The 9707-nt window shown below is 38.6% G+C and overlaps 1 pseudogene; it reads right to left on the reverse strand.

Annotated features, from left to right (window-relative positions):
* Positions 1–917: 917 nt before the first annotated feature.
* LOC108761185 (uncharacterized) lies at positions 918–3220 on the reverse strand (annotated as a pseudogene).
* Between the last annotated feature and the right edge of the window lie 6487 nt (positions 3221–9707).

Raw genomic sequence — 9707 nt, forward strand, 5'->3', positions numbered from 1 at the left:
AAATGGTCATTTGTACACCATAGGAACTCCGGAAGGACAAACTGGATATCAGTTGATTCGTCTAGATGTGTATGATATTCACGATATTAAAAATAAGGAAAAAATCAATGGTGGAAATATGCCAAATTGAGTTTTTAGTTTTTATTGTAAATATAGTTTATGTTACTGTTCTTATTCCAGTATATCGTCGTTGACAACGAACGAGTATGTGAGTTGCAATTAGCTAATGTGGTGAAGATTCTGAAGATTCCATTCGTAAGTTTAGTAAAACGTATAAAATTTTACAATATAATGTATAAAGTATAAAGTATATATAATATATGTCTAATTCACTTTTATGCTCTGTTTCAGGCTACACACCGCGGGAATTTACGTATACGTCGATTTATGAATATTTTAAACAGACAGATGATACGTGCGGACAGGCGGGCCGAGCGAGAGTTTAGATCGGAGTACATGGATATTTAGAACGATGGAGATTTATTCCTTAGCGAGTTATTTGGTATCCGACCATATGATAATGTTTCAGAGGACATGTGGAAATGTAAGTTTAAATATTTGATTGGTATAAATATAACTTTTTTAAAAAATGTACATTTTATCATTTTACAGAAAGCTTCAGACGTCACACTATACATGTATTGTAGCAAGCTCACACATTCCATCATATATGTATAAAAATATTTTAAGTAAAAAATTAATAATATATATCGTTAGTGTCACACTATACATTGTGGTATAGTAGTGTGCTCACACACTTCACCATATATTTATAAATAAATTAAATAAAAATTTATATTATAATATGTATCACACACTATAATATTATAGCGTGTTCATACACACTCCACTATATGTATAAAAATAAATTAATAAAAATTATTAATATTATAATAATATGTATCGTTAGTGTTACCTTAATTTGTACAGTATCCAGAGTCATCCGACATGTACTCCATATCGTCGATGTTCCCAATATTTTCGAATTCTTCAAATTCGGCGAAAACCTCATCAACGACATGAAGTAGGCGTCCTTCTGGTATATTTTGTACAATATTAACAATGTTTTCCATCACTGCACACTGTACACTGCACACTGTATACTGCACAAGTTTCAAATTAGATTAACCGTCCGTGACAGCGCGAGTGACAATATATTATACGATCAAGCAGCATTTTCTCATTTATCCTTGAAAGATTATAGACCATTTCCCTTTCCTTTAAACTATATATAAGTAAATGTAGTATATAAAGGTAGGGTAAATAAATAAAAGTGTTTTATAATTAATAGAATAGTATTTATTATCGAATGGTGTACATAATAGTATTTATTATCGAATGGTGTACATAATTAATGCTCTCCGAAAACCAGAGCGATCAACTCACAATCGAGGATGTTGTTGCGGTCGAAGGATTCGTCATCATACATCATTTTCAGCATGTTAGCAGATTTCGTGACAGTGGACGCGATAGCGAGAAGTCGTGAAAATTTTTTGTCAACGTTATCAGTCATTGCGGTTAAGGAGGAAATGAGACGATTCACACAGTATTCAAGATTAAATATATTAAGTACAGTGCTTTTCGACATGGATAGACGAGCTGTACTTGTTTCTAAGCGCAGTATTGGTAGATTATTGATTCGTCCGAAGCGTAACGTTAAATTTCCAATATACAATGGAGACGGCGTCGCGCGTATTCCTCTATTATTCTCATCGTACTGCAAAAGGGACAAAATGACGTGTTTTTGTTCAAGAAGCTCTTTCCAGATGTCCGGTGAAAGCGGAATCTCTTTACTGTGAGAATCTCCCAAAATGATAGTTACATAAGAAGGGAGTTTGACATTAATACCAATGTTCAAGTATTTGTAGCCAGTTACGGTTAACGGATATCTTCTCTCGAGAATGCGTACGATAGAACAATGTGTGATTTGATGTCTGTAATTAAAGAAAAAAATGAGTAAATGGAAAAAAAGGCCGCAAAGAAAAAAAAAATTTATTTGATGTGTTTTCATTACCAAGATTTTCATCATCAAATGTTCTCTTCACACCTCCTTCATTAAGATTGTTCTGTTCCATGAGATACTTTTCAATATCAGCGTTGTTGAGCATTGGCGTGTATTCTTACACTATTATCTTCACGATCGAACACGTGGATGTTGTCGGAATGACTGTTCCTTGTATACTAATCGTTTAAAACTATTATAGTATTGATTATATATGTCCTTCCATTTTCCCCTCTCCTCCTCCTTATTTCTCGTTGTGTTTTATGTAGTACTCGATCGAAGTAGTCGACTCAAGATATTCTGCATTTGTTGCAATAATCCATCTCTCGAACATTCGACGTTGAGTATGTTTATATTAAATTTACCAGCTTTTGTTACAGTTCTCGTGAACTCGTTAAATTGGTAGAATTGTTGTTTTTTAGCAAAGTACAGATTACCATCCATATATCGGAAGGCTAAGGTGGGAGCTGACGGTATTCCCGGAAATACCGCTTGTAACGAGTGATATGAACGAACACTCATATTGCATTCATCTATTTGCGCCACATCGTTATTATTGAAGATCACAGGTTTGTCCTGTGTTAGTATTTACTACGGTATTGATGAAAATGTTCGGGAGAAATCCTAGACTTGAGAGATGTTTTGGCCAGCTTTCTATCAATTTGAAACTGGGATACTCAACCATGTAAATTACATCGCGTATAAACAGTACTAGTTCACCCGAAGGCCTTTGATATGCTGCTGATAAGGAGAAATTATCCGGAAGGAAATCCATGTAACTGTTTAGTACGTGTGGTCCATCGTATTTTGCATCATTTATATCTATCGACCATACGTAGCGTTGATACGTGACGAATATTCGATGATGTAATACCAACACCGTATCTACATATTGTAAAGTACAGAGATCTATGTACGTGGGTGTATTTTTTGTAATTTCAGTAGTTGGTGGTTGTGTGGTTGTTGTTGTTGGTTTTGGATTTTTAATTCCATAAAGTTGTTGAATGGCTAAAATGTCCTCTATGTTGAGTTTAGCGATTTTATTATTATTCCTAGCAGTGACAACTGCGAACATTATGGATTCTTCACGCGAACTGTGTGGTAATCCTAATGAGTGTCCAATTTCATGTATTAACGTGTTAAGCAGATAGTCCTTGTTACTACTAGCAGATTTGTCAGTTAGATATATATGCCACGGTTCTGCACTATCTATGTGTATTTCACTGCTGTAATTGTTAACGGTAGGAGGATAGAACGCGTGAGCGAGTACTCCACCAGGTCCATCTAACGAAGAGGTGCAAATTTCTTCGTTGCGTCTACGATCAGCGTACGTGTGTGTCCCACTACGATAAGATATCAAGATATCGGGATTTACCGTTTTACGTTCGAACGATAAAGATGAATTAGCTGCCCATAGCGAGAACGCGAATTCGGTAGTTTGCAAGGTTTGTGGATCCGCTAGCTGGAAATTCCACGTGAGATGTGTTTTCGCCCATTTAGGTCTACCTATATTATACTCGTAGATGTCAGGGAGACCACATAGTGGTTTACGCATCTGATACAACGTATAGTTATTCAATGTACCCTCGCCCTGTATTTGTTAATATTCTTGAAACAACGAAATAGCCTGTTTAAGTTCTCCCTCTTCGAATGATAATTGCGTATTGTTGTCAGCTTTACTCAAGTAGCTGTACTTTTGTAGATACAGAATTACTTCAGTATCTATGCTTTCACGATTCGTCGCTGCAGTCGACGCTGCCGTTCTTATTGTCGTCGTCGTAATAATCGTAACGAAAACGATGATGATGACGATGAACGTGAGAGACATCGCGATGTAACATAAGTATACGATACGTGGTAAAAAACGATGCGTACCCGAACGCTCTATTAAGAGTAATGAATCACTTTTCGTGATTTTTCTATATATATGACATGAATCATGTTTCATACCTTAATATTTTGCAGACGAGACTTTTATCTATCTAAGAGGAAAGGGATGTGACATCATTACTTTTTTGTAAGATATAATATATAATATATTTAAAGTAATATGTGTTTTACAATACAATATGATAGCGTATGAAACTCGATAAAGAGCTTAAAAAATATTATACAATTTTGCGAATAACATTAGTCAATGGATTATACTCTATCACCCTGTCGTGAATAATAAGACAATAAGCTGTGGTGTTCAGTGGAATATTTTCCATACATTCGAATTCTATACGAATATCTACAGTGGCGCTCTTTATCGATTCGTTTTGGCGAGAACAATCGATCACTACGAGCGAATGGACCGTATACAAGAAATTCTTCGATAGATAACATAGGATCGCATTGTTGTAACCGTAGTACGTCTTTTGAAATTTTACATACATATCGTACAGTATAGCGTATTTTTTGTGTTCGAAATCTAAATTCATATCGTTGTAAGGATAAAAATCAGTATTCAAAAAAAGTTTCACATTAGTGAGATTACATATGTTGAATTATGAACCATTTTTCGACGTGACGTTTCTTTTTCCGGTTTGAAGTGCAAAAATTACGTATCGTGGTTTTTCCAATTGCGACGTTGTTTTAACAGCCCACGAATGTTTCGTTGTGCTTTGCAGCAGAGGAAATTCGTACAGGTCCCACGACCGGAAACATACGCTGAGATATCGTCCACCTTCCAACGTTCGCAAAAGTGATAATTTATTGACATCGTTCAGCACTACATGTGGCATTCTCCATTGTATCTTTAATAGTGTGATTTTAGGTTCCGTCGATTCGTGCGCCACAATACAATTGTTATCGTTACGCGCACGTATCAGGATAAGTTCGTGTCGCGCGTTTATCACTATGCGTTTGTAATCCTCACAAAATCCTAGAAATGTGTTGAGTGGTACGGAAAAGTTGAAATTCTCGGAAAGCGGTGCGCGAAATAACTGCATCGTGCCGTCCAATCCTGCATTTTCTAACGTTATACTCCTGCCAGTGGTTAACGATATGAAATTTTTTATCGTACTGGTAATACCAACGTTTCTAGATTATCGATTTCCACACCGTCTAACTCGTACCGAATCTCATCGAACATGAACGCGACGCAATTATTCGACAATTCTGGAGGTTGTTCCTCGGATGTGTTTCCATTTCGTTTTGTCGTTGAAAATTTTCCCTCGACGTAGAGAAAACTCTCATACGGTAACGTGTACAGATCCTGATGCTGTATAGATATTCGTATTTCATCGCTGTATCCGAATGTGGTGTTAGCGTATGGGTTGTAAGTGTGAGTCTCGATCTTAACGATACGATCGTCAAAGATAGTCTCACCTCCTATGTTTAGAATATCGCGACTCATTGTTCACGACGAATCCCAGAGACCGTAGAAATTTGACGTTCGCAGCGTTCAATCTCTCCTCCGTTCCTCTCCGTTTTCTTCCAACGTATCGTTCGGTGAGCGATGATAATTGCGACGTCTGCGGTATGGTGGACGTATTCTTACAATCGTGTGACTCATTTAGAACGAGCATCTGAGCATATTTTTATCGTCTGCGTCGTATATGAAGTCGAATCGATATCTCTTCTCCACGAAGGTTTATCAATTGTCCGTTTTGATCCACTATACGTATCGTTATATCGGTAACGTTTCTCGCGACGACTGGGAGATAAATGACATGTGTGGGAATATCGGATAATTTATATCCAGGTGGAACGTTCACTGCGAATTCAGGTATCGTATGCGCTGGTTTATCGTTATTGTACGCACCCGCGGTAATGTTGCATTCTATACGAAGTATAGTTACATTCATAATATTCACAGGTTTGTCAGACGCGTACCACTTGTTTGGTTGTAATACGCGCGATTTTAAATAACCCAATAGCGAACCGATGTTATTCGGTGTTGTAAAATTCATTCGATACGCACATTTAATCTCGCTTCTCATAGTATTCTCATTGGCTCGAAGAATCAGTATCTCTTCTTTATGAGCATTATCGTTGTCATCGTCATCGTCGAATATGTACTCATCGTCACTATTACCTTTATCGTTAAGCGTTTGTCGTCGTACGTGACGAATAGCAGCTCTCAGATACCTGTTTATAGCACTCAATTCGTACGATCCTTCGGGAATCGTGATTATTTTATCGTCGGTATCGAAGTAGAATTTATTATTCGCGGAAGTAACGTTCGGTATTGCGTTGTACGTTTCAAAATTCGTAAGATCCAATTCGTATTCACCATTACTTAAATCCAACACAGGGAAGTAACTCGCCATGAGGATACTGGTTGTTCCATTCAACGCAAGAGTCAACGACATAATGCGATTGAAGGTGAACGTTCAACTGAGATGACTCACACGACTTATTGGATATATTTTTTCTTCCAATCTATTTCTCGAAGAAATCGTAGACACAATTGACCGCAAATACTCTGATCGAACGTCTGATAAGAGCGATGATTATACGTTACGTTTTTTCCGAGATAGCGTTCGAGTTCCCTTGACGGTCTAAGATTACCAAAACTATCGAAGTAAACAGCGTTATTTCCTTTCTTTGCGTAAGCAATCCAGTGTGTGCCAGCATTTTCCGAATTATCCAGGTTCACGATACCACTTTCGTTTCGATACGGTTTCGTCGGTAACGCGTCACGCATAAACACACCTCTGAAGAATGGTAAACGCAAACGATACGCCGCGCGGCTCAACTGTTCGTTCGTCGTGATACCGGAGAGTGGTATTTTAAGAGTCTCTAACGTTTCCTCCCACGATGTTGTTTTTTACCTCTTGTCTTTTTTCTATTCCTCACGCTACCACCACGTTTGTAGGGCGCTAGATACAGTCCACGGCCCTCCGTCGAGCGGCTTTGCGATCGCTCACAGCTCTCACTACGCTCGCCGCTCCAACAATCAAAGATCCGAGCGCACCTAACATTGGTAAAATCGGTAGGACACCTCCACGTTTCGTTACCGGAAGTAATCTCTTCCTTTTCGTTCTCTTTCTTCTTTTCATACCCATCCCTAATTTCGTTTTTGCTTTCATGGCTGCCCATACAGCGGTTGCGGCAGTTTTCTCACCAAACGTTGAATCACTCGCTGTTATACGTTCGCGTGCTCTTTCGGCGAGACCTCGATCGGCAATGTGACGATCGGTGAGATCGTTACTTCGCGAATAGGCGATATCATGTTCGCGACACGAGACGAGTACCGGGTCCACAAAATTGATAACCAGGTATATGTACTTCAAACGGAAGCGCGTTTATTGTCTTGTTGAATAAACCCGCACCAGAAATCATTCCTCTACACACTATCTTATGTCATACAACGGCGACATACGTCGCAATCTTTGATAAGTGGTGGTGGACCGTCTATGTGTGTTCGTTGCCACGGACGATTGTAATGCTCTAAACATGGACGACAGCGTTGCACTTCAGGATCCGTTTTTAAATGGTTGGGTAATCGATCCCACAGTATCTCCACATAATTCTCAAATTCCTGTAGAAGAAGAATCTTCGGTATGTACTGCAATTGCTCGGCGGTAAAATCGAGAATCTCACGCTTATTCGTCAGTAAGAAAAACATTTTTGTGATAACAACAACGATCCGCTTTTTACAGTAAACTGTGTGAATCGAGCGCTTGCTCGGGGATATAAATAGTGTTGAAAAACTCGCTCGCGCTACATTGCGCACGCGCGTTACATGAGTAAATGCGATTCGTACGACAATCACGAACAATAGGAGTGTCGAATCTCGACCGTAAGACGCGACTCATGTCCGATGGAGAGATTCGTAGACACGGCCCTCTACTACCGAATACAATTCGTTGCATCATCTGTGGACCGTCCAACTGTGGGAAAACGAACGCTTTGATAAGTTTGATAGAAAGTCCACACAGTGTACGTTTCGAAAACGTGTACGTGTATTCGAAATCTCTGTTTCAACCGAAATATCGATATTTGGAAGAACTGCTCGAATCGATAAATGGTATCGGTTAATACGCATTTTCCAACAATCGTGACGTCATACCACCGAAGGAGGCACTTCCCAATTCAATATTTGTATTCGATGATGTGGCCTGTGATAATCAGAATACTTTAGAGAATATTTTTCTATGGGTCGACATACTAACATCGATTGTTTTTATCTCTGTCAGACGTATGCAAAAATACCGAAACATCTGATACGTGATAAGCAAATTTTTTAATACTATTCAAACAGGATGGTACCAATTTGAAACACATTTATAAAGATCACGTAAACACTGATATATCGTATGAGAATTTTTGTACATTGTGCTATTTATGTTGGCAACGCAAATACGGTTTTATGGTAATAGACAAAGATAGCGCATTACGCAACGGTAGATACAAACGAGGATTCAACGATTTCGCAGTAGTGTGAAAAAATCATCTGTAGTGTATTTTGTGAAAATGAACTCGTGAGCAGTACTTCTTTACCGTTACGATAACATGGTTGGAACGAAAAGTCTCTCCGAACGGGAGAGAACGGCGAAATTGATCGCGAAGACACGCGCGTCGATTCGTAAGAAACACAGAGCATTGAAGACTGGTATAATGGAGAAGGAGATCGTTCTGGAGAAACAATTAAAACCTATTATCGAACCGTTGAAACAAATCGTTGGAAACATTGCACGTGAAGGTAAACCTGTTGAGACTAAATTTATGAAGAGTAAGCGTAAGAATAAACGTGAATACATGATGAGGAAGATGATAACAACGACGGCGACGACGATGATAATGATGCAATTCCAACACAAATTACTCCTCAGCGTCTTCCATGGAACGAACGAATAAATAAGAAACGATCAAATGTCGTGCCTAATTCATCCATAATTCATTCCACACCAATAGAATCACAATAACAACAAGTAACTCCTTTTGACTCGCAGGACGAAGAAGTTTTTGAAACCGGTGATAATCCATCGCTTGAAACGTCTGTCAGACAGGCGTTGAACACCCCTCAAGGTCGTCAGAGACTGCAAAGTCAATTAGGGCCGTTAAGACAAGTATATGTGAATACTCTTTTAATTGGTAACGCGAGAAATGAAATCGATCTTGTCTACGGTGTTTATTTCGATGAAAACGGAACGATGTTGGGTAATAAAAAATTTGACGTGGATACGGACGACACTATAATCATAGATGGAGATACAAAGGTACACCGGGTCTATACGAGCTGATCTTCAAGAAGATTCCAAACGACGCTATCTACACCGAGAATGATGAACAAACGTACAAACATATATTATTGACGACGAATGCTCACAGACGTGACAATAACGCTAGAATGCCTATTAAGAGTAACAAGGGACACAAATACAAAAACATTATTGCTCCGCTCTTAGTTACAAGGAGTGTCAGTGGCACGAGTATTAGTTCAGGTATAAAGACAAATATACCATCCGCTGTTAGATTGACTGACAATGAAATAGATTACGTTCATTGGGACGATCCCAACGAGTTGGTAGATCGTCTTCAATTGCTCGATGCTTCTCGTCGAGCGGGTAATACTGCTCACGACAATGAAATTTTGTCGATAATCGAAGAACTTCGTGAAGCTGGATTAATTATAAATTGAATTGTTGTAATAAAAATTGAGACAGTTTTCGCGCGAACTCGATACGATATCTGTGAATAAATTTGGTATGCCTCTGAGGAGAGACGATAGCGATGAAATTGAAAAATCACGATCGTTAATAGAATCGTTACG

Source organism: Trachymyrmex cornetzi, unplaced genomic scaffold, assembly GCF_001594075.2.
Source record: "Trachymyrmex cornetzi isolate Tcor2-1 unplaced genomic scaffold, Tcor1.1 scaffold243, whole genome shotgun sequence".
Taxonomy (NCBI): domain Eukaryota; kingdom Metazoa; phylum Arthropoda; class Insecta; order Hymenoptera; family Formicidae; genus Trachymyrmex; species Trachymyrmex cornetzi.